Here is a 27,068-nt window from a genome sequence, read left to right as displayed (position 1 = left end):
TGAAGAACAACTTACACGTTTGGATATTGAACTTTCTTTTGCCTGCGTTAAAGAGAACTGAATCCAGTGCCTCAGTGGCTTAATGGAACTTTGTTGGATGTTTGGTTTAACAAACAATCGCCACTACATCAGTAAAAACCTCCCCATGGATCAGTAAAAACCTCCCCATGGATCAGTAAAAACCACCCCATGGATCAAGTAAGGAACCAGCCCGTGGACTAAAAGGACTAAATTCCGACGTCAATTGACATCCTGGATTTATGGATTTCTAGGATCATCATCAAACAAAAGGTTTTGGATCGTCTTTGATGAAATCAAGCGACTGCTGCGTCAAGCCTGGATTGACACGTCACTCATTCATCAAACTGGTTCGTGGTAATATTGTTCAAGCCGTATAGGAAAACGGTGAAACTACTGGAGTTTAAAGACATTATTTCACTGCAAAGACTGATGAGATGTGTTTGATGTGACAAGTTGACGCCTAATTGGATCCAGGCGTGTGCCGACGCCCATCCTGGAAATGTTTGTTCACAAGAATCAACCTCTTTAAACAAAGAGACACGTTTGTGCTTCATCTGTGGATTCCTGGATTATGCCGCTTTTGAATGTGTGAAATAATTCAAAGAATCGCTAAAATGTCTGATGTAAAGAGTAAAGAGGATGACACTGAGATGTCACAAGAGAAAAGAACCATTAAATTCACACAAAAGGGTTTGGAGTTTTATATAAAAACATGTCAAGAAAAACGAAGTTTAAAGTGTAAACAAGCTTCAAAATTTATGGAGAAAATCTCCGCATTAATGACGTCACAAGAAAATGTTCCGGAAGTATCTTCTAACTTTGTCAAGTTTATTAAGTGCTATCAAGATGCAACTGATTTACATGAATCCTTCTTAAGTTTGCCATTACCAGAAGAAGAAGTGAAAAGGCAAACTGTATATTTTCGGTCCAAGGTGACGGCATTCTCTGAATTTATGGACAATGTAAAGGACTGGTTGCATGAAGCAGGAGATCCATATACTGAACATAAAATTAATGTTGATGAGCAGGTTGTTGCAGATCTGGATGAAATAAATCCTGAAGACAGTGTATCTAATATTTCAAGTGTAAAACCACGTTCAAAAACATCTTCACAGCAGTCTCGGACTTCATCCACCTCTTCTGCTCGCATTAAAGCTGCGGCTGAAAAGGCAGCGCTCATGGAGAGATTCGCTGCGCTGAACAAAAAACATCTGATTGAAGCTCAAGAGGAAAAACTGAGACAAGAAAAGGAAAAATTAGACTTGGAAACAGAGTTGGCAGCAACCAATGCAAAGCTTAATGTTTTAAAAATAAATTCAGTTCCTGGCTCTAAACAATCCGATGGAATGAACTCTTATTTTGAAAGAGCCCAATCAAGGGACACGCCCCTGCTAAATCCTCGCGCTGATGAGTTTGTTCCGAAAGAAAGAGCAGCTTCATCATCCGACTGTCCTGTCGTCAGACCTAAACAAAGGCAGAAACAACTTCAAATGGATCGTCTGAGAATAAAAGTTGATTCTGTCTGCACCATTAAACATAACAATTGAGGCAATGCCCGGACGGTAAATAACGCTCAACTATGAACACTGACCAAGGAGCAACAAAGAAGTAACCAAGCACAAGGTGCTCATCGTGACTGTTTTCACCGTCTCTCCCGCTACATGAAGCCAGGTAGTCTGACACCATGGCAGACATTACAGCTGCCACTTTGAACGGAAACAATCATAGAGCAATGTGCATGCTCTGTGTGCTCTTTCGTTCTTGTGTTTTATTTATTTGTTAATTAAAAATATATCAATGTGCATGATTAAATAAAATAATGATAGCTACTGCAGTGTACCCAAAGCATTACAAGAACAAAGAATGGCTCTCAGTGACACTCCAGTCCTATTTTCTAAGTAAAGCCGTTCAGAAGAATCGGACTGTTCCTGAATGTCACATCACTATGTTGCAGACTTTTGGACACAGCGTTCTCCCATATATACGACAAGTCAGTCAACACCTCCGCATAATTATTAAGTGCAGTGAGTGACAACTTTTTTTCCATCACAAATGCAATGTGTCTCTGTTCAGCTAGCTTTGCTAGCATCACGTCAACGGAGCGTACCTTTCTTTGAGCTCCTTTTCTAAGTGATGATAAAAGTTATACGTTGTCCCCACCGTCTGTGAAAGCGAAGCGCTGCTGAGTTAGCTGTGGCCATCGAATTTCTTATGCAGCGCTCTTCTATTACTGACGATTAGACAGACATCTTCTGTCGCTCAGAGGAAACCACTGCGCATGTCTTGGAGTGCCGCGTGCGAGTGAAAGGTGGGGAGGGGGAGTAACAGGAACACGTTATTGCTTGGATTTTAATCGGTGCGTTTTGCATCGACTGAAAATGATGTTAACAAATAAACTGGACAGTATGCTGTATGTTTAGTGATATTTTCACAGTTGCGGTCTTGACTGGTCTTGAAATAAAATGCCGAGTTCTCAGCGCCCGAGACCGAGACCAAATGCGGTCGAGTTCAAGAGAAGACCGAGACCATCAAAAAATGGTCTCGAGATAAGTACACTGTAAGATAAGTCAACATTTTCCTCTGAGATTCCCTTTAATTTTTGGCCTCTGGTGAGCACACAGGAAGTAGTCATGTTAGCTTGTGTTGGCTCTTCCTCCTTAGGAAGGGAGCAGGGGACATCTAATACTTCCAGCACTGCTGCAGATATACAGAAAAGGAAAAGAAAAGAAAAACATACAAGGCCACTGGCGTAACACCACCACTCGGATGGTAAGAATGTTACAAATTGACACTTACCTTTTTCTCTCTCTCTCTCTATTTTTTTTTAAACCTGATTTTATAATGTTTCTTAGAAGCATAGTAACTGCCACAGTTGTACTGACTGCTGCTGAACACCGTTACTGTCAAGCACTACAAGCAGGAACGAACCATTTCATGCAGATACAGGGTGGTTCAGGGCAAATATGGATGTGTTTTTTGGTCTGGGAGTGGGAACGTTACATTTTTACTGCTGAAAACAATCTTCGAAAACACAATATGAATAATTTTGTAATTGACAGGGCCCCAATTTTTTTTTATTTCTATGAACAAAAAATAAATAAATAAATGGTGGAGGGCCCACTGTCGGTCAGGGGCCCTTAGAATTGTAATTTTTAATGTTTCAACGTTACACTTTGATGTTGTTTCTGTTAGAACCTACGGATTTTCCCTCACTTCTAGAATAGAAATAGAAATAAATTCATCTCAGCATCTCAATCCAGCGGACTGGTCAGACCATCCATTCAAAGTGACCTCTGTCTCTCTGCATTTCTACCCTCCCCACCACCAATCAAACTGATGAGAATTAGGTGCCACTCTTTCAGCCATGCCTGTCTCCTCTTTAATTGGCATTTGATATTCTGTGGTTGTCATTTCAAGGTGGAGAACAAGGGGTTGCCATTCCCCCTTGTGGAGGGAGGGGTTGAAGTGTCATTCCGTCTGATGGCTCTGTAATATGTTTTGGGTTACAGACATTCCTGAGCTGCCTGTCAGTTAGCCAAGCCCTCCATCTTTCCCCTTATTCAGAGGACAGAGATTTCATTTAGCCAGCCTGTCCATCAGCTAAATGCTGTCCTCTTAAACCTTTCACTCATAAGCCGACTCATTTTCTTGGATGTCCAAAGGTATAAGGGGAAATTCTTGAAATGTTTTCACCTTTGCCTCTGTCTAATACACCCAGCTCTTGCCAGAACCGCTTTGCTATTATATCAAAAATAAACTTAGTAGGAACTTAATTTTGTCCAGAAAGAGTCACAGCTCCTAATGTTCTCAAAGTTTCATTTTAGAAAAACCAGGACTTGACCTTGCGAGGTGTTTGGGAATTGAGAATGCAAAATGGTCCCAGGCATTGTTTTTAATAGCAGACAGAATTGCATTCTGTGAAGCCGCATGGTGAAATTAAATTAAACAGCAAGCTAATTGGTCATCCACTACCATCCGGGAAGCCCACCATCATAGTACCCAGTCTTGCGGGTGGACTGTTAAACAGCCATTTGACTTTTGCTTGAGCTATCAAGCATGCTCATGTAATAAAATAGAATAGGGCAAAGCTTCCATGTGCCCAGAACTCTTCCATATTTCTAATATTTGTTGATGCTTTACCTAAATGTATCTGGAATTAAAAAGCAACAGAGACTAATACTAATACATTTACATAATGTTATTTATAATCCCCATCTTTAGCTCCAAGACCTAGCAGGGCCATCTCACCCTACATAAATTAAACTGAAGTACAGCAAGGCTCTATATATTCACAATAACGACTTTCACTTGTGTCTTACATATAAATTGTATCTTTTCATCTATACCTCCTCGCTATTGGACAGAATACTGATAGTTATTTTTACCCATAATACAACGATTACTGATCTTGTCATGGTGATTATCTTTTGATTCTTTAATTTCCTCAATGACTTGCATTAATAGAGATTAACTGACTGCCTCATTTTGTGGCATAACTGTGAATTCAGTTGCAAACATTTGCTGTAGGACCCCTGACCTTGGTATCGTATAGCAGTACGACCTGATCGTTTTATCGGGTAGATAAAAACAATTTACCTGATTGTTTTTGTGCTTCAGCAGCATAAAAACAATCCGTGATCATCACTGCAGGATCTGGGAAAAGTATTCCTAGACTACGACCCAATCATGGTGAAGCTACGCGAACTTGGTTTGGTCCAACTAGTAGTTGTGAAAACACCAGACAATGGGCAACACTGTTTTTACAAGTCCTGACTAATTTACTGGAATGTCTGCTTCACCTTTTTCAGTTCTAAGAATGCATAGCAGGTTTGTCCAAACCCATAGAAGTGGAAATTTTGAGTTGGTGTTATCCAATACTGGAAATGAAAAAAACTAAGTGTATGAAAGTATTAAAAACTCTCAAAATGTTGATTTTTTTTTTTTATCTCATAGATGTTAATTGGTGGTTTTCCAGTACATGAAAATGTGTTCACCTAGTGAGAACGACAAGATTTCTGTTTCATAAAATGTTGAAACAAAGTAAACATGGACAAATAAATGGCTTATGTTTTCCACTTTCCCTCCTGGGAAAGATGGAATGTGTTAGGATGGATAAATCCACAGAGATCTATTTTCCATTTTCAATAAGTCCCTGCTTTTACTCCATAGTCTCTATGGAAATTGTTAGAAAATATTATATAAAGATTCATCTGGCAGAACAGAACACCAAGATTAAGATTCAAGGTTCTCATAACAGCAACAGAGAGGAGGCTCAGGGATAACAAACTAAAATCTTTATTACAGGTCTGCTCAAATAAGGGCGTAGTGGCGTGGATTATTAAGGACCCAGAAACACAGCGGGTTTCTTTTGAGGAACACTCATTACTATAGGTACCTCATTACCAGGTATAATTTACTTCCCCATAATTAACATACTGAATACTATGTTCAAACTAAAGGATTCTTTTACCCTTCCTTCAAGTGCCCTTGTTTAAGGATTTTGCCCTGTAGAATCCTGTATAAGATTCTGCAGGGCGGTTGAAGGAAGATAGAAGAGATCCCACGAAGATAGGAAAATGTCTCTGACTGCTGAATAAAGGGAAAGATGGAGGGCTCGGCTAACAAATAGGCGGTTCAGGAATGTCTGGTTTGGTTGGAAATTTGGGAACTGTGAAAAAGCAGGTCTCCTTACTTTAAAAGTCTAATAATGCATGTGTCAGATAACACTCAGCATAAAAAACAACAATAGGAGTTGGAACCAAATGTCAACATGTTGGACATTTCATTATGCTGGCTGCCACAAGACAATCAGGAGTCAACTTAAGGATTTGACAGGAAGAGCAAACGTACAGTTGATGTTTTCAAACCTTTCTCAAAAGTTTTCTTTCAAAGAATAGTCACACCCACAACTTCTGGCTCTGTTGACACACTGGAGACTGCTGTACAGTTTGCTATGCAGATTGAAACTGCTCACCAAGGTAGTAGAGTGTTCACTACCACACCTCCTTTGCAGTCTTTGTCTATACCATCAGTTTACCCTGCTGTCTCACCTGCGTGGTCTACTCAGGTTCCTTCACTCGCTCCGCTAGGAGTCCACTCAGTTACTACAGATGATTTAAAGACGATGGCAAAGACTATTGAAACACTGTCGGACAGAGTTCAACAGCTGCAGCTGGCAGTTGACCGCCAGCGTGAGAACGCACATTGCCAGGACAGGCGAGACTATGGATTTCATCATCAGAGCCCCACTCCAGGTGGACGCCGGGGTGACCGATATTCATCAGATGGCTACTATGGATCTCCTCCACGACGTAGAGACTCATCAAACGACCGAAACACTCCTCACCACAGTTACAGTTCATATGTGAAGGATGAACACAACCAGCGGGATCCACATACCCTATCTGGATCATCTGAACGCTACACACAGGACTACAGCTTTTCAAACAGAGGCTACGCTAGTCGTGGCCGCTCTCCTGACACAGGTGACCCCCTTGACTCTGTAGGCTCCATTTATGTGAACCTAACTATTGCAGATAAGCTCATGACACACACACTTCAAGTTGTCAGAAACTGTGCAAAGCCAGTCATTTTAGGTTGGGATTTTATGGTGGCAAATGGCATTACAGTTGACACTCAAAGCAGGTACGGCTCTGCCACTAGTTATTCCACATCTGTATGTTCCCTGCCTGACTGCTGTTTCGGTATCATCCACCGTTAGCATTCCTGCTATGTCTGAGAGGGTCATCACTGCTACTCTGGATGACCCCAGAAAGGGTTGTTACCTAGTGACTACTTTGGTGTGTTTGAACCACATTATACCTACCAGTCTTCTGCGGGTATTGCATGGACTGTGGCCAGGGTAGAACGAGGTTCTATTTGTGTCAAAGTAGCTAATGTTTCACATAGTTACGTCATGTTACATAGTGGTACACAGGTGGGCCACTTTCATGCTGTCTTAGCAGAGGACCAGAGTGAATTCATCATTATGGACAGTTCTATCTGTAACATTAATACTCAGATTACTGACGGTCCCCGAATAATCCCTCTTGCAGATAGTACAGACTCAGATCTGACGCCTTTGCAGAAAAAACAACTGACAGAGACTTTGAGTTCTTTTGCAGATGTTTTAGTCAACACCCACATGACTTTGGCAGGATTGACATAGTGACACACAAAATCACTACAAACTGTGACACCCCAATCTCACACCTATCGCACCACTCCGGCCATGAAGGCAGAAATTTGCTGCCAAGTTGAAACCCTTAAATCACATGATTTGATAGAGGAGAGTTCGAGCCCAGTAGTTATGGTGAAAAAGAAGGATGGCTCTTACAAGTTTTGTGTAGATTTTCGTAAACTGAACTCTGTCACCATTACTGACGCTCACCCCTTACCGAGAGTTGATGACAGTCTAGATGTGCTTTCTGGTTTGCAGTACTTTTCTACCATGGACATGTCTAGCGGGTACTGGCAAGTACAAATGGATCCAGCAGACAGACAGAAGACTGCGTTTATGACAGGTGACGGCTTGTACCAATTTAAGATCATGCCAGTGGGGCTTAAAAACTCACCTCCGACCTTCCAAAGGCTCTTGGAGCTGGTTCTGAGAGGACTGCACTGGACGACTTGTGTCATTTATTTGGATGACATGGTTTGCATGGGAAAAACCTTTGAAGATCACCTAGGCAATCTCACAGACATTCTCACTCGTTTTTGACAAGCTGGTTTAAAGTTAAACCCTAAGAAATGTGACTTTTGCAAACCTGCTGTGAAGTACATGGGGCACATTGTGTCTCGGGATGGACCTGCATTGGACCCTGTAAACAGTGAACGCATCAGTAACTGGCTTGTTCCACACTCTCCAACAGAAGTAGGTGCCTTTTTGGGACTGTGTTCATATTACAGACGTTTTGTACATAAATATGCCTTTATTGCTCAGCCTCTGAGCAATAAAGGCATTGTTGTTGAGGCTTACCCAAAAACAAGTGGTGTTTGAATGGACAGATGACTGTTCTGCCGCTTTTCAAGCACTTAAGGATGACTTCGCCTCCAATAATGGCATTTCCCAACTTTGACTAACCATTCATTTTGAGTACAGATGCATCTAATTTTGCAGTTGGTGCTGTACTGTCTCAGACACAACAGGGACAAGAAAGGGTTGTATCTTTTGCAAGTCATGTACTTTCAAAAACAGAGAGAAAGTGGTCTACATATGACAAAGAACTGTATGCCATTGTGTGGTCAATTAGACACTATAAACATTATCTGAGTTGCAATCCTTTTACAATCATCACTGATCATCATCCTTTACTCAGTTTAAGGAAGATGGACGTCACACATGACCCTACCGGACGCAGGGGTCGTTGGGCATTGGGGTTGGACCCGTATCAATGGACAATCACTCACAGAGATGGCAAGAAACACACAAATGCTGATGCCACGTCACGGATACCATTGCAGCAGAACTCAACTGAGGTGACAGTGACAGGTGACACTGCCTGATGGTCACTCTCCTTGTGATACAGAAAAATCAGTTTCACTGGTCGAGTTGCCATGTTCAGGCCCTGAACATTCAGAGATGACCAACGTTGTACCACAAGTGTGTTGTGTAGACAATGATAGGACACAGGTGAATATGGAATTTGCCACATTACAACAGACATTATCCAATCAAAACATGGACATTGTATGTGCACAACTCTCTGATCCTGTTTTCTTTGAAGTGTATACCTGGGTGAAAAACAAGAAACGTCCCTACCTCAGACAGGTAAAAGGTAGAGTTCAGAGAAAACTTCGGTGGCAGTTTCCTAATACTTAGGAAAGTTATTACAAAGTAATATGTAATAATTTATTACATATTACAAAGGCACTCTGACCTTTGTCGCAAAGATCAGAGTGCACCGGGGAAACCCGAGGTCTATCAAGTGTTAATTCCAGCTGCACTTGTTACAGAAACAATACATTTTCTGCATGGTAATCCTTGTTCTGGTCATTACTCTTATTATTACAACAAAGACACACGGTTAAGGCCTTATGCTGATGGTGATCTGGTATGGATAGATGACCCCACCGCACAACGACAAAAGCTTTCCCCAAACTGGACTGGTCCATTTAAGGTTGTATCTGTGGATGAAAAGGGGCTCCTTTACAAGCTGGTAGATGTTAAATATCCTCAGGCTGCGACCAGAGTCATTCACTATGATCGTTTAAAACCTTACCGTAGCTCCTCAGACACATTACCCACAGATGTCTCCCAGTCTGCATTTCCTCCAAACAAGGACACACTGCCGAGGTATACCGCTTTGTCTGGTTCATTGCCCAGGCCTTTTGGCCAAACAGCTGCAGCCCAGACATCAGGAACCGCTAGGTCGTTGCCATCTTCACCAAGGATCCCAACAAGACTCATTCCCCATCAGCCTGCAAAACCACCCCCCAGCCTGCCACCTTCTTGGGGTGCAGTTATTACCAGGTGTGGGCGTACTGTGCAGAAGCCACAACGACTGCTGTTATGAGAAAAATTATCTACAGTTGTTCATAGTAGAGGTTGTAAAACTGGTTCATTTAAACCCAAACATCTTGACCGTTGTTATTTATGGGGGTCTTATTGTGAGTTTGTGTCCTTGGTTTTGCAACCCGCAGGTGATATGAGTGACTGATGTGACAGTCTGGACAGATTGTGCTTTGGTGAAATGATTTTTCTTTTTTTTTTTATGTAACAACTTCATTTTGAAATGAGGACATTTCATTTAAAGAGGGGGAAGTATGTAAGATGATTTATTTTTCCTTTTCAATTAATATGGTTTCATGTGAGATTGGTTATTTGCTGGGGATGTTCCATGGATGAGTGGTGGCGCTGTGCCTTTGGGAGGAGATGTTTCTTTCTTCTTCTGTTTTTTTTTCTTCTTTGGGGTTTTCTTCTTATGAGGGGCTGAGACGTTAGGCTGTTCGGTTACACGGTTGAATAAAAGTCTGCACAGCTATGCTATTCCCTCTCAGTGTCTACTCTTTCTCTACCCACAACCTCCTATTTTATGGTGACACCAATTTAGATCACTACTCAGTGTTACAAGGTTTCTGATTGCCCACAAAACTATAGTTCAGAACTGGCTACATGGATGGGCGCTGCTTTTGAGACTGTTCTTCTCCACCGTGAAGAAGAAAGACAAAAACGAGAGTACTATTACAACAAAGACACACGGTTTAAGCCTTATGCTTGTGGTGATCTGGTATGGATAGATGACCCCACCATACAGTTTGGTAGGTAACTGGTATTTTGGATCAGGTTAGTATTGATAAATCACAGTAATATAAATTAAATTATAATATTTAATCTAAAATAAGTTAACAGATGTACTTACAAGCATATATTTTATTCAAAATTAGTTAAAAATTAGTGGGACAATAAATGCTATCTCTACCTTAACTGTATTTTTTGATGCATCTGTGTATATTTGTATATAGTTATAATATTCATTTAAGTACTCTTGTATTGTATATCTATTCATAATGTGAAATTTATCTTTTTGTTCTTTTCTAAAAAAGAAAAATCAACCTTAGCATCAGGAAGTATCCAAGGTGGAACTGCAGATAATGGAACTGCCTGACATATATTTAACTGATTTAAATTCATTTCATTAACTTTAGAGTTTATTATCCATCCAAAGCTCTTCAATTGTTTATTTTCCTTGTCCCAGCCATGTTTAAGCTCCTCTAATGTTGGATGATCATTTTTTTGTCCCTGTAAATTTGACCAATAGTTTAAGGATAATTGATTCCTTCTAACTTTAAGAGGCATTTCTCCCATTTCAACCTGTAATGCTGCTGTTGAAGATGTTTTAAAAGCACCGGTACATACTCTTAAAGCCTAATGTTGGATACTATTTAACTTATGGAGGTTTGAATCTGCTGCTGAATTGTAAACAATACATCCATAATCCAGGACTGACCTAATTAACCCAGTATAAATTGCTTTTAATGATTTTCTATCAGCTCCCCACTCTGTTCCAACTAAACACCTCATTATATGTAATACTTTCCTACATCTATTATTTTCTTAATATGCACTCCCCATGTCATTCTTTCATCAAACTACATTACAAGAAATTTAAATTGTTTAACTCTTTCTAAATCCTGTCCATATAATTTTAATTTAGTTTTTCCATCAACTCTTTTCCTTGTAAAAAACATTATTTTAGTTTTCTCTACAGAAAGTTTAAAACCCCATTTATACGACCATTTCTCTACAGCTAAAATTGCTCCCTGAAGCTTTTTAATAATAAATTCTAAATTTCTTCCTCTTTTCCACTTTGCTCCATCGTCAGCAAAAAGTGAAAATCCCATTCCACCCTCTACTTCTTTAAACATATCATTAACTACCACTGAAAACAATAACAGACTTACTATACTACTCTGTGGTGTCCCATTTTCTATATTCATACTTTCAGAATAATCCTTCCTTATCTTCACTTGTATTTGTCTTCCTTCTAGAAAATTTTTGACCCATCTAAACATACCCATTCTTCTAATTTTAATTAATAACCCTTCCCTCCACATCATATCATATGCTCGCTCAATATCAAAAAATATTGCCACAACACTCTCTTTATTCACTTGAGCCTTTCTAATTTCATGCTCTAAACATAAAACTGGATCCATTGTACTTCTCCCTCTCCTGAAACCACTCTGATAGGACGATATAAGTCCCTTCTTTTCCATATGATATATTAATCTTTCATTTATCATTCTCTCCATTATCTTACATAAGTTGGATGTTAACGCTACAGGACGATAATTTTCTGGTTTTGATTCATCTTTCCCTGGTTTCCGGATTGGAATAATCACTGCTTCCTTCCAACTTTTTGGCAGTTTTCCGTCCTCCCATATCCTGTTATACATTTCTAATAAAATATTTTTAGAAGACTCACTTAAATTACTAACCATAACATAACATATTTGATCTTTTCCTGAAGCTGATAACTTAAATTTTTTAAGTGCCCTATTTAGTTCATTTGTTGTAAAAGACATATTTAATGGATCATTTGTATCTTCCATTTGCTGCAATAAATTCTTGTTCTCCAATATTGTCTTTTGCCTTTCTTTTTTTCCTTATTCACTAATATTTTCAGAGCTATGGATTTTAACAAAAGTATTTACTAACATGTTTACCTTTTCTCTGTCAGTAACTGGTGTTATTTATCCATCATTTAGTATTGGATATCCACTCACTCTCTTGATTCGAGGGATATATGGCCTTACAGGAAAGCACATACACCTGACTCTTACCCTTTCAGGAAGAACTTGTGCTTGAAACTCCAACATTACTGAGAGACTTTCCACTCTTTCACCTTCAATTGTTCTCATCAATCTTTTGATTTTACTTACTTCACCTCCATTATTACTGTGTCTGAGTTTTTCTAGATCTTCACCTACTGGAATACCTGTGATCACCCATCTTACTACTTTATTTTCTACCTAAATCTTTACCTCAGTAATCAGTTTTTTACAGATACTGTGGGAGTTCATCACTTTATCTGTTTATCATTCTTCACTGTGATCAACAGGTTCCCATCTCCAAGAGTCTTAGCAAGTGTCAGCTCTCCAAACTTCTTTTTTAATTCTCTTGACAGAGCTAGCGGACTAAGTTGTATTCCTTCATCCTCCTTCCTAAACTTTATAATTAGTTTAGATTCCTGTCCAACAATCCTCTTGCAAACTGCATTGTTTTCATCCGAACTATTTTCTTCTAGGCTCTGTTTGCTAATTTGTACCGCTACCAACCTTTCTTATTTTCTATTTCATTCTCTTCCTGATCCTCTACTACCATGTACTGGAGTCCAGTCACCAAAATCCATTTCATCATCTCCCTCATCCTCAACCTGAGTCGCCATAGCAGTCCAGTCACAAACCAGTTTATGCCAACCGCCAAGATCAGCTATTTTTGTGTCAATCCTGCTCTGTCAACTCCGCGAGGTTCTGGCGTTCCGGCGTCCCTCCGACCTCCTGTCTCCACCCAGTCTCTCAACCGAGCCGATCTCAGGAACCACACACCCCTCTCCTTCTTTCAGTCTCCTTTTATTCTGGCTTCAATCAGCCTCTGCTGACACCTGAGCGCACTGATTACGGGACCCAATCAGTGGGCTCCGCCTCCTTAAACGGCTGCTTTTAGCCCAGTGCGTTTGGGTTGTTAAAGGGGAAAACAAAAAGCAAAACAATCCAAACATGCAAAGCACAACAAAAATAAAATTACAAGAAAAGAAAACAATCATATTTTCCACTGTGCAACATTCTCATCTGAACACAGAGGGAGGAAATCACAGGGCAACAACATATTTCTGTGCAAAACTCTTGTCCTGCCTTTCCCATTTTCTGCCTCCAGTTCAAAGACAGGACTTTCCTCTCCCATTTGACGTTTAATCACATAGATGTCTTCCCAATAGGAGCGGATTTTGCCTGGCCTCCCTTTCCGGCCACATTTCTAACAAGTACACGGCTTCCGACTCGCAGTCCTGGACCATGTGTTCTCTTGTCGTACTGTATTTTCCCTCGGTCAGCGGACTTGGCTGCGTTTTTGGAAGCAATGCGGTATGCCTCAGTGATCCTTTGTCCCCATCTGTCCACATCATCCTGGTAGGAACCTGAACCTTGCTCTCGCTCAAGTCCGAAAAGAAGATCAGCTGGTAAACGTGGCGACCTCCCAAACAGCAAGTAGAAAGGAGAGTAACCAGTAGCATCATTAACACTGCAATTGTATGCATGTACAACTTTGTGGAGGTGGCTTTTCCAGTCTGTTTTCTGTTCCTCTGTTAGTGTTCTTAATATAGAAAGACGAGTCCTGTTAAATCTTTCTGTTTGTCCGTTCCCTTGTGGGTGATAGGGGGTGGTGTGTGACCACTTTACACCAGACAGTTCTTTCAGGTGATGTATCAACCTGTTTTCAAACTTTCGTCTTAAATCATGATGCTGTTTTTCTGGAAAGCCAAATCTGAGACAAAAGTCATTAAACAGTTTATCTGCCACCGTTTTTACTGATTTATTTGTAGTTGCATAGGCCTGAGCGAAGCGGGTGTAGTGGTCCATAACTACCAAAATGTACTCAAAACCGCCTTTGCATTGTTCCAAATGCAAAAAGTCAACTGACACTAGCTGAAGTGGGTTGAGTGGTCTCTATGCTCATCATAGGGGCATGTGTCTGTCTGCTAGGTTTTCTTTTTTTTAGACATTCACAAACATTAGTGACAAAATGTTCAATGTCCCTCTGCATCTTTGGCCAAAAGAAACGATCCCTAATCAGATTGAGTGTCCGTTCTGAGCCCAAGTGACCCATTTGTTTATGTAATTCATCTAGCACTAGAGGATGGTACACTGAAGGAATAACTAGTTGCTTTTTGTGTTTAGTTGTTCTAAACATTGTTCCATCCTCTGTGATTTTGAGTTTGCTCCACTTTCTAGCCAATGCTTTAAACTCAGGACTCTCAGTTTGGAGTTCATGCGCAGCAGGTCTTTTGTTTTGTAGCCTATACTCATACATTTTACCTATTACAGGGTCTTGCTGCTGTGCTGCACAGATTTCCTGTCTTTGTATTGGTTGAATTGTTTCTATAAGTCTCTCTGCTCCAGTTTGTTGCTGCAGGACATTAAAGGAGACTACATTCAACATTGGTGCTGGTTCTTCTTATTGCACTAAGATTACCCTGCTGTGTGGCTACTACAGCATCTTGGCTAATTGTTTGTGTGCAGCTTTTCATATAGTCTTCAAAATCAAGGGACATTCGAGATAACCCATCTGCATTTGTTTTTCCAGGTCTGTTTTTTATGGTAAAATTGAAGTCTGCTAACAGCAACCCAATGCTGGCCTGACACATTTAATTTTGCTGTTGTCAAAACATAAGTGAGTGGATTATTGTTGGTGTAAACCACAAAAGATGGTGCATGAAACAAATAATCCCTGAAGCACTCGCAGACAGACCATTTTAGCACTAAAATCTCAAGTTTACCTGCATGCATATGATAATTCTTCTCTGGTGGGGTTAAAGTTCTAGCTCCATAAGCTATAACTCTTAACTTGCCGTTACTGCATCGATAGAGAACTGCCCCTAACCCTGCTTGAGAAGCATCGGTATGCAGCACGAATGGTTGGTTTAGATCTGGGTATCCTAGAATAGAAGGGTTAGTCAATTTGCCAACTAGGTAGCACAAAACCTGATGATGAGTTTCTGTCCATTTAACAGGGAATGATGAGGACAGCTGTCCCCTGTTTAGTTTGTTTTTCCTCTGTTTTTTATTTCCATGGTTTTTTTAGCCTTGGAGGGAGCTTTTAACATCTGCTGGGGTTGCAATCAGTTCATACAAGGGTTTGCCATGCATGAAAAGTCTTGAATATAAGATCTGTAGTAAGACAGAAAGCCCAGAATCTGTCTCACCTGCCCCACTGTGCTGGGTTGTTTTTCTCTGAGCGCCAGCACGGGGGCGATCTCTGCTGGATCCATGCTATGACCCTCTTTTGACACCATCCTACCCAAAAACCTGACCTTTGGCGTAAAAAGTTCACACTTCTTAGCAGTAAGTTTAACGCCATGTTTCTGGTATCTTTGTAAGCCTGCTCTTACATGTTCAACATGGCCCTCAAATGACTTGCTGTGAACTAAATTGTCATCAAGGTAAGGTAGGCAGACATCACACAAACCCCACAAACACTCCTTCATGCTTTTCTGAAATTCTGCTGGGGCTGAACTGAGTCCAAATGGGATTCTAGTCCATTGGTATAAACCCCACGGAGTAATAAATGCTGTGAGGGGCTGGCTGTCCTCAACTAAAAACCCCTGATGATAAGCCTTTCCCTGGTCCAATACTGTAAACCAGGAGCTACCTGTAAGGCTGTCCAGCATGTCTGTGGCCCTCCGATGTTTTCCTGCAGCTGACGTGGAGCTCAGCATCCTCTGGAAATGTGACCCGGCTGACCACATTTGAAGCAATGGGTGGAGTCGTCTCCTCTTCCGTTGCTCTGGCAGGTTTTGCAGCCCCTCCTTCTCTGGGTACCCCCGGTGTCCGATGTCCTCTTTGCAGGATGCCACTTACTGGTGTTCAGGGAAGCGATGAACATCTGCTTTACCTCAGCAACCTCGTTTCTCAGTTCGTTCACCAAGGTGTGCGTTTCAGGTGGAGCAGGAGCTGTTGTCTTGTCGTCCTTGGTCTGAGATCTGCTGCATGGTAATCTTCAGTGAGCAACTCATTGATCCTTGCTGTTTTTGGGTTGTTTCTTTTTAGTTTATTTAACCGATCTGTCTCGAAGTTGGCAGCTTCATTAAGTTTCTCAATCAGTGTTTCATCAGTCACATTCGGGTTGTCAAGAAGTGTCTTCATCTGAAATTTTATGTTATCATGTTATCATTTTGCAGTCCTGTACCCACTGATCTTAAAAACTTTCTTTTCACCAGGTCCACACTGAAGTCTTCCCCTTCTTCATTCTTGGATGCATATAGAAGCCTGTCTTTAAGTTCAATGGCCCTGAATAAGTCTTGAGCTGACTCTTTTGGGTCCTGAGAAAGACTAACCAGTTTTTGGTACAAGTCAGATGTGTCATCTTCTCTGTAATGTCCTTTTAATATTGTCTTTAGCTATGGGAGTGTCAAATCATCTTTATTTCCAGCATACCCTGCAGCTTGAGATCAGGGTTTATTGCTCTTATCACGGCTTCTGTAACTTCTAGCTCACTGTGGCCTTTGCGGAGTCCATTTTCTATCTGGCGCAGCAGGCTGGTGTAGGACAGCCAATCCCGCTGCCCGCTCCCTCCTATTTGACCACAGATGCAAAACCCACGGCAAATAGTCACCTCCAGTACTTTGGTTGATGAGCTCAGCCCGAAGCTGGCAGCAGCTTCTGTTACTCTGAGTTTCTCCCCTATGGCGAGCGGAGAATTCCATGGTGCGCCTCTTTAGCTTCCGGTTGGCCCAGAGCCCATAAAAGTTCTTTTACAAACTGCACAGCGTCATTTGGAGTATAGCTGCTTTCAACTTCATCAAGCTTATTTTCTACAGGCTTCATCAGCTGGCGTCTGGTTCTGTCGTTCGTGGGCTCTTCCTCTGTAGCAAAGCATTTCAGTTGGTAACTGACCTCCAACAGCCGATCACGGCTTAACTAACAGAGCGCGGCTGTGACTTCGTCTCGCAGAGTTTCCAGTTCCATTTTGGGGACTCACATAAATGTCTTTATACCTCTTGGATGAAAACTGTTCTTAAATCTCTTCGATCTCAGTTCCGATGGTCGGAGAGTTTTATTTGAGTGGCGCACAACGCTACCATTACCTGCCAACGGTTCTGCCGTTACCTGCCAACGATTCTAAAAGTCTCTGTGTTTTTGCACCAAAACTTCTTTTAAAACATCTCTTCTGGCTGACTCGCCATTATATGTTGCTGGGATCAGGCAAAGATGATGTCCGGAGTTGTCTTTGTGAATAAAAATGGGTTTTATTTACCTAACACAAGAAAACTCAGTATGTCACACCGCTCCTCAGCAGACGAAAAACAGAACATAGGCTCGCAAAACGGCAAGTTTGAGGAACACACGTAAAATAGACACATTCAGTGACATATAGGAAATATTAGTACAGAGGATCAAAGCACAAGACAGACACAAAATCAAGTTCTGAAGGAATTAACTTATAATAAACAAAACAAATTGGGTGGGGTACCTGTCAACTATAATACACGTGAATAGTAAAATAAATAAATAAACTAATAAATTCAGTGTCTCTCACATATAGATAAGGTGAAATCTGTGAGAAGGAGACCAGGTTTATTGGCCGAGTTTAAAATCATTCACTGATTATTGGTTATTTGCTGTGATGTATTTGTGAACAATCCCAACTCAAACACAAAGATTACACCATATTATAGCCACGTTAACCCTTTTGAACTTTTTTTGATCTATAAAGCAGTCTGCAGCCAAGTTGTTCGAGGTTAAATAGATATTGTTAGGGCTTAATTAGTAAAATGGCAGCAAATTTGCTTATTTGTTTAACAGCTACAGTCTCAGATCAACCTAGCCCTCCAGGACTGTCAGCAGCAGAAACAGCAACATTATACCTGTTGGGGAAAATATACTGCATTTGCTTTGCATTGTCCCCGCATGATTGCAATGATATATGTGGATTAAATTCTTGATTAATATGTGTTGTTGCTATGTTGTTGCACAGTTTTTAAAGATCTTGCTAAATGTGTCTTTTTTAACTTTGAGCCCCTGTCCCTCCAAAGGTCTCTGCATGGCCCTGCGTCCAGAGATCTGCGAATGGATAGAAATCATTTGTGGCCAGAGCAAAAAGGGAGAATTCTGTAACGCTGGACACGCAACAGCTTTCAATAATCTAACAAGGAACCTTGGACTAAAGGGACCGAACAGTACAGGAGGGAGAAATCAAAATGGTTAGCAGTAGTAGCAGTTGGTATTTGTATCACCAGCTGATGAAAGATTCAGATTTTTTTAAAGTTATCGCTTTAGCTTTACTGTTTGACTGTTGCCGTGTGACAGAGTGGTAACCTCACTCCTCACCAATAAATTGATTGATTGATTGATTTAGTCATTTTAAGTTCTACGCTATACATCAACCAAACTTCTTACATTGTCAACATGTGATGATCAGACATCCTGTCAGAATAGAATTCATAGTTCCATCAAAGTCCCCCATCAAAACACATTTTTGTCTGTTTGTTTTGTATGTTTGCAGAATTGCTGAGTATCTGTCCAAACCTGGCTTCCAGGACAACACCTTGGAGAAACACAGAGAAGTGTTTGCTTCTGGCAGTTAATTGACTTTTTGTTGTCTTTTCCAAAGCTGCATAACAAACACTCTTTTCTTTACATGCATCATTACTCCTTTGTGCCATGAAGGACGAGTCAGAGCCATGCAAAGAAATGCTAGAATCCATGTTGAGGTTGAAAAATCTATAACAAATTGATCTTTTTACTTATTATACATGAAGATTTTGACACAAGAAAGATGTCTTACTTTGGCAAACTTTGTCTTGGTAGCATGGTTAAACTGTGGAGAAGCCTCTCTTTAAGCATTTCAGTCTTTGAACTTAATGTCTCATAAAAATAAGTCTTAAAAGACCTGGGTCAGGCTTCTCTTAGAGCCTGTTCAAAGCTCCCACTAAGACTGAAGTTCTGCAAATTGCTTACGCCTCCACAGGATGAATCGGTTGTGAATGGAAGTTATTCAAATAAAAACTGTTCTGGTATCTTTCATAAAAGCAAATGTTATTTCATCCCTCTTGCCCCATTTATTTGTGAAACAGTAAAGTCCAGCTCTCTATTGGTCAATAAACAGGAAAGAGAACGATCCGTGTGCAGATCGATTGTGAATGCCTGCCTACGTGGCGCTTTCGGCCTCAGTTCAACAGTCCTCAGGAAACCTGACTGAAAAATTCACGAATACTCATTATCTTAAGGACATAATAAAAGGTAAGGTTAATAACAGCATTTAAGTGTTAGATAGCTGTTATTACCCATTTTCAATTCACCATTCTCTAACTCTGTAAAACAAACTGACTCCGATCGGAGAGTAAACCAGCTAGCAGCAGCTTTAGCCACAGTTAAGAAAAATATACACCGCTCTGTCAGTTCTGTAACATTTAGAGATTCACTTTATTTATCAACTTTAATAATACAGCATTTAAGTGTTAGATAATCTCAACTTAAGAAGACATCCATGTAGGGTCCTTGGCGGGTGCCAGTCTGCAGTGAACTGGTGGATGACAGAGGCAATGCTATACTGTAGTGAGCAGTTTGAAGCAGAAGTCCCACCATGTGAACCACAGGGTTTTCCCACCTGAGCACAAACTTCATGCACTTCGTTTCCACAGGCACCACAGTAGAATCAAGTGTAACCTGTTAAAAGGGATATAAAGTTATTATTCCTATGTTATCAATTTTCTATTGCCAAGTCTACGAGAGAGAGATAATCACATTTCTCCAATGAAATGTTAATATCTATCTAACTATCTATTGGGAATGGAAATCCCGATCGATGAATCATAATTTGTATTGACACACGGAGCATAAAATCAGCCAAGAAAAGCATTCAGACTTTACTTATTTTATTCACTTTCTGCGCTGAAAGGAGACGCTTTTACCATTGCATCCGAGAAGAGTTTCTAAAAAAGTCTGTGCAGCGTCTGAGGAGGAGAAGGAGGGTAGCTGATTATATGGACTGAAGACACTCCCTGAAATCACACCATGTTTCTGTGGCCTGGGAAAACGTTTCTTTTTCGTGAGGAATGGACCTTGGTGTCTAACAGAATCAAACATGTAACTCTTTATGGCCCTTTGTCTAACAGCATGCGACTCTTTCTCAACCTTGGTAAAGCGTCTCAACAATATCTATCTATCTAAAACAGCGTCTTCCTCCTCATGTCTTTATCGTAGTAAGAGTTTAACTTCTCAGGACGTGGTGGAGTAGAGGGTGTTTGGCATAACTGTCAAGTTTTGGACATGTGACTGCAGGTAATGACGCTACTGAGCGGGTGGTGAAACTTGCGTAAATGAGGAGGGTTTAATACGATCATGCATTTTACATGAGGGGTGGCAACCCCAGTCTATACTATAAAAATGCGATTAAGATTAGCGCCTAAATACGTTTTATTTCCAAAACAGAAAGGCTACGTAATGTTAGCCAGCTAACAAATTACTATTGCTAGCCTAGCATATCTACTAACACCTAGAAAAAAAACCAAAACACGGACCTTCGTGGTCAAACTGGTATCAGTCAGCGAGGAATTTGTCCAGTTTAGATTATGTATGGATAGTGGATGTTAGGATGTTAAACAGATGTTTGACGTCTTTTGAAAAGGGTCTATAAGGCTCTCTCCGAAGAGGACCACAGCGTAGGCATTCACAATCGATCTGCACACGGATCGTTCTCTTTTCTGTTTATTGACCAATAGAGAGCTGGGCGTATAAGCCAGCCCACCTCATTAGCATACCGACGAAGCGAGGAAATAATACAGAAATAAATAGAGAAATAAATACATAAAACAATACAGAAATAAATACAGAAAACAATACATAAATAAATAAAGAAAGAAATAAAGAAATAAATACAGAAAACAATACATAAATAAATACAGAAATAAATACAGCAAATGGAAATATATATTTATTCTTTTATTTATGTATTTATTCTTTTATTTATTTAGGTCCGATATATATTTATTCTTTTATTTATTATTATGTCAGTTTTGGTCCTCCATACAATACAACCCCTATTTTGGGAAAAGGACACTCAATTTGCTTTAACGACCAACACTATAAAGAACAAAACTAAATAAAACTTATTCAACATGGAGATGTTGGGACTCAACGGCCCTCCATGGAGACGTTAAGATCCAATGGCCCTCAGAGCGAAAATCAGCCAAACGATGCACAAAACCTAACAACACGACCTATTCTGGTTAATCGAGATGTTAAATATCCCACACGATAGCCTTGGTGCTTTTCCCCAACCGCATACTGACCTGAAGAGGAAATAAACAAGGAGTCAGCAATGATGATCACCGGTGTTGTTAACATCTAGATTGCATTTGAGACAAACCGGAAGTCCATCCCAAAACCAACCTGGAAGCAACGCCCCCCAAACAAAGGTTCCGCGTCGCCATTACCGCTCCTGTCCCCACCTCAGGAAAGCACTATAAAAAAAGACAGATGAACATGCCGAACTGCAAATGATTTTAAAAAAACAAACAAAATACTGTGGTGCCATTTTTAGGTGCACCACACAGATATAAACTAAAATGTTAAATAGGCAGATATACTGAGTTGCTCTGATTAAGCCACTTCTAGAGTCTGAAAATAAATCCTCACTGAACTGAAAATGGAAGAAAAACATGATCCAAGTTGCACTTTTTTTCTACAAGCATGCAAATAAAGATTACTGGATTTAATCAGTTGAAAATCTTCCTTTTTTACAAAGGAAAAACTCAGCAGTTCAACAGTTGCCTCTTTGGAAAGACAGCTATTTTAGTAGAAAGGAACCTTTGGCTAAAGTACACCAGGACCTCTACTGTTTGCCTCAAGCAGTGGGGTATATGCCACGGACTTCCGTTTTAGCACTTCCGCATTTTTATGCCACATAGAATGCTTCCGGTTCACAGGCAACAAACAGTATGTTAACAGTGGCTCCTCAGTCCTGCAGGACTATTAATGATGCCTATATAATTATTCAGACGTCCTGAAACGCTCCATTAACAACAAAGGATTTAAGCTGGATGTGTCAAAACTTCACAATAACTTCGAAGGTAAGTTAATAAATCGTTTGTATTCATCATAATGCCTCATATGTCTGACGTAGCTAACAGGGACAAGCTTACAAAGGTGCTATGTAAACGTTAAGTGTTTTGATTATCTGTGCATTGTGCAATCTACATATCTATGCTGTACAGATAGATAAAGATATATATCTATATAAACATATATAGATCTGTCTATACTGTGCCCAAGCTATCAGTCGAAGCTGAAGTTAGCTTCCGAATGTAGCAACTAATTCGGAAAATAGCTAAAGGGCGATTACACTTAATTTTTCACTATCTTGAGCTTTTTTAATGTTTTGTACTTTAAAAACAACACCTAGACATTTCAAACCCAACTAGATTATTCTGTACTAACAGCAGAATAAATAAAACATTTGTGAAACCTTCTAATTGATTTGTGAAATTTGTAAAATGTCAATAGATTCCATTAGATCTGAATTACTAATTTGGCATTATTATTTTAACTTTCCGTTTTCTTTCTTTTTTTTTATCTTTATTATAGCTGGAGGTGGACAGGAGTTCTGTTTGGTGGCTTCCTGGAGGGAGAGATTGGCTGAGCTAATGTTGCCAACAACTTTTCTCCTGCTATTAACGTTTTTGTTTTTCTTTATATAAAGTATTTCAATCAGTTGCTCTTATTTCTGCTTTGTATTCAGTATTTGTTTATACAGTATTTTTTTATTTTTACCTTAATGTTTACCTGGTCAGGTGAGGTGGAAATGTACTTCCTCTTGATTACTGACAAATGTCAGAACCAGATGGACTGAGCTGGTTACATCAGATCAATCTGAATCTATTTCTCATTAAAACGACTTCTTGTAATTTTAAGACATTGTTATAAAATTTCATCTTTATTCTGCTGAAACGATAACTACATTCTTGCAATTAAAAAATTCTTGTATCCTGACCGTAATGCTCCCTTATACAAATCACAGAACAGACGATTGAAATAAAGGCACTTTTTGAAAGTATTTTCTGTGATTTTATTATAGAAATTGAGGGCGGGAGGAATCGATTAAAATCAAATCTGGTATGAAAAAAAAATCTTGTATTATCCAGCCTTATTCAGCATATTAAATTATATGACTAATGTTAAGGAAGAATTTTTATATCACTGGTAAATTTAGCAAAACTCTGGCTCTGATACTTCCTTTTGATCCCGGGTTCTCTCGCGTGGCCACGTGCGGGGACAAAAACACAACAATGCGTGTTGACGTCACAGAATTACAGAATTTAATCCAATCAGAAGAAAATATAAGATAGTACAGGAAACTGAAGAAACACAGATACAAACATTGTTACCTGAGACAAGAAGACAAAGAAATATCAAGGACGTCCTTGGAGAAAGAGCTGGTGCAGAAGTAAAATAAATCAGCTTTTTTCCAAATTGTTTCCCTTGTGCACAAACTTTTATACCTGTAGGTGTGTTTACCTCTTTAATGTATTCAAATAAGGCGTATCTCTACTTGACGAATTGGAAGACATCTCTGGCCCTTTTAAATTTAGAAAAAGTCCCGCAGTTTGGTCGCAAGATCAAACACCTTTTGTTAAATAAGGTAGAAGCAGACTCTCCGAATTCATGGTGGTTTATGGCTTTCACAGATCAGTGTGAAAAGCTAGAACTTCCTACTGATTATTTCCAGACAGACAAAGAGCAGATCAGAGATCTTGGCAAACCATCTGCTTTAACTACAGTAAAATATAGATCAATAGGTCAGACTATGTTATAAATTTTAAAACTATAATTATGGTATTTCAATCAAGTCATGATAAATTCTAAAACAAACTTATTTTAAATTTATTTTCTTAACGCTATCCGGCTCTACAGCCATCTGGGCCAAGAGAAACAAATGCAGGAACCTCACAGGTAGCTGTGAAATTCTGGTTTCTCTTCTGCTCTGCCAGGAACAAACCTTTAATACTGTACTTTTAATTCAATGAAAAGTTCTCCAAAAACCCAATTTGTTCTTCTGCACTCAGCATCTCCAAAGTTTAGTCCTGATATCAAACCAAAAGCAATAGATAATAAACAGAAAATAATGAAGTACAATTCATGTTTCTAATTAGGAATTAGAAACAAATAAGAATTAAGACATTCACCATAAACCTAAGTATTTTCTAATACTAAACAAAACCTTTTATGTTATTCTAATATAGTCAGAAATAATACAATTTCAAATACATTCATCATTAACTAAATTAATTCTAAAACAAGCTAATAGAATTTTTAGTCAAAACATGTTATTAATAACTAAGAAAAATGTCTTACAAATTAAATGTTAGTGATTTAAAACATTTTATGTTATATTCAGTTTTTGCACCATGTCAGATGTTAGTTTGGAAGACTTCTCATCCTGGTTACGTGAACCGACCAAAGTTCCCTTTCTCAGAGTAATTCAAGTGATACTGTCCTCCACCTCCCTGCATATGTTAATTTATGACCTCCTGTCTTTAATGATAAGACTCCAGGGGTCTGAGCCGAAATTCTCTTGCAGATCCTCTATTCTCCTTTGTACTTTAAACACTTAACCCAGCAATATTTCTTCGGGTTTTAAATCACTCACACAAACCTGTTCAAACTTAAGAAATTCGTTCTAAAATGTTTAAACTGTGTTAAACACTCAAAATAATAATTTTTCTCAACACTAACTACATATTACTTAATATTCACATTTCTTTGCTGGTATAACCTAAATGTGTTGCATTTTAACATCTCACTTGAATTCCTGATCTACATGCAAATACTTGATATAATGTAAACACAGAGAAAAGGGAAAAAAAGGTTTGTGAAATGTAGAGAATTACAAATGAGATTCAATTTTATTGTAGGTGCAAACAGGATAGCAAAATGAACAGTGAATATATAATATACTTCCTAGCAGCTAATCAGACATCAGACTTGTTTTGCCTTTACTGGTGATGAAAACTCGTCACTCTGGAGGAGAGGAAGCCCGGCTCAGCCCCGTCCAGGATGACTGCAGTGTCAGGGTAACCAACAAAGTCTGCAGGTAGATTTTTGCATATCTGGTGCTCCGGTTTCAAGATCATAGTTTAACCAAGTACTGAAAATAAAAAGTTAGTCCACATTGTGATGATCCCGCAGACCGTGGACTGATGGACGCCGTCAGCTGGTCCAGGTGCTTGGATCCAGTGGAAAGGTAATCAGCACAGAGACTCAATCATGGCTCAGAAACACATCACGAGGTGTTACGATGCAAACCTGAAAAACTGAAAAGAAAACAAACTAATAAGCGTCCATATTTGGCTGCACAATGTAATCAAAACTAATAAATCCTCAACTCTTTTTGAGAGTTTCGCTTGAAAATAAATTGACAATATCTCAGGAAATTAAATGTTTAAGTTAAATAGTTCAGGTATCACAAAGAAACTGCAAAAAATGTTTCAGAGTTTTAACAACACTGAAGTCACTGAGTAAGAGTGAACTAAAATACTACTTAGAAAATGCATGTTAAAATTTGAATACTCTTTTGAAAGTGTGCAGCTGAAATTAATTTAAACTACAAGCAGGCAAAGCAGAGTGTTCGCCTAATACCTGCACCAACAGTAATACAAAAATGATGCATATAAGAGGCATTAGTTTATAAAAGTCGAAGTAAACCTAAATTTACCATTTTAAAAACAAAATGCAGCAGGAGGATGTAACTTCATAACCTCATTTTCTAAGCAGAATCTCAGAGGGGAAAAAAGAGAAATTACGATGTGTAACGCAATAACAAATTAAAGCAGCCAAGTAGAAAAATTCACTTTAACGTGGATTATAATTATGAAACAGCAAAGGTAGATGTCATATTTTTGGGGGTTCGGGAAATACGTGATTTGTACCATTTGTTCTGTGGTTTTTTTATGTGGGTCGGTGCCACTTAAACGGCTGTAAAGCGAAGGTTTTGGACTTTAATCTGACTGACTAGTTCGGGCTGAAGCGTTGCTGCTCTCGGTTGTTCTTAAATTACCCTCGGTATCAGAGGGGCTCGTCGCCCCGACTGCATGTTAAATGTATTTTATATGATTGTCACATAAAAAAAAGCTAAGGAGTTGCCTAAAAATAATATAACTCAAACGCAAACATCAACACAGGTATTGACTCACCTTGTGCCGAATCGCTGCCTCTGTTCTCAGCCTGTTCCGTAGCAGTGGATTTCCTCCCGCATTATTTTCCTCCAACAAATTATTCCAGTGAACGAAGCTCATACAGCTCCCTTTTAACCTCCGTCTTCCCATTTCTGACGCTGGATCTTCAATATCCTCAAGCTTTGAAATAGCAGGCAGCTACAAACCGGGTGTTAGCTGTAGTGGCTAAGTCTTGGCTTGTCGCCTTGATATCAGCAGGAAAATGAAAAAAAACGAAGCACTGGATGGTACTGGCTAATTACTGGACACAACGACACACCACAAAACTCAGTTGTTGTACCAGTAGCTCACAGATATTTTAAGTTTTGTCTTTTTCATGGTACAGATCTTGCAGCTTTGGGTAAAAACCATAGGAGCAAGCAGGACCCGGAACCAATATATGTGGCATAAATTCAAACGGAAATACGTCACCACCTCTCGTGGCATATACCCCGTTAGGGTAGCGGTTCTCAACGTGGGCGGTACGTTGAGAACCGCTAAAATGCAATGAACATTCAAGTTAAAATTGGTAGGCCTAACAGCAGCCAGAGTGGAAAAAAATATTCTTGTTCTGTGCCATTTTCTAGTTGTTAAATATTACACAAAATGAGCAGATAA

General features: G+C 39.6%; 2 long non-coding RNA genes across 2 annotated transcripts in view; one reads left to right on the top strand and one right to left on the bottom strand.

The window, feature by feature from the left end:
• LOC145549446 (uncharacterized) overlaps positions 1 to 19,256 on the top strand; it is a 51,509-nt gene extending 32,253 nt beyond the window's left edge. The window contains exons 3-4 of the long non-coding RNA XR_014085432.1: positions 18,273 to 18,440; positions 18,743 to 19,256. This is a non-coding gene — a long non-coding RNA (uncharacterized LOC145549446). The remainder of the gene's footprint in view (positions 1 to 18,272; positions 18,441 to 18,742) is intronic.
• Positions 19,257 to 23,532: 4,276 nt separating this feature from the next.
• Positions 23,533 to 26,857, bottom strand: LOC145549304 (uncharacterized). The gene is made up of 2 exons (XR_014085202.1): positions 26,430 to 26,857; positions 23,533 to 25,550 (listed from the first exon to the last, which is right to left on the bottom strand). It is a non-coding gene; the product is annotated as an uncharacterized LOC145549304 (long non-coding RNA).
• Positions 26,858 to 27,068: the final 211 nt, after the last annotated feature.

This window comes from Poecilia reticulata, chromosome 20, assembly GCF_904066995.2.
Source record: "Poecilia reticulata chromosome 20, P_reticulata-male-v2, whole genome shotgun sequence".
NCBI lineage: Eukaryota > Metazoa > Chordata > Actinopteri > Cyprinodontiformes > Poeciliidae > Poecilia > Poecilia reticulata.
This window is presented reverse-complemented; position numbering and strand designations above follow the sequence as displayed.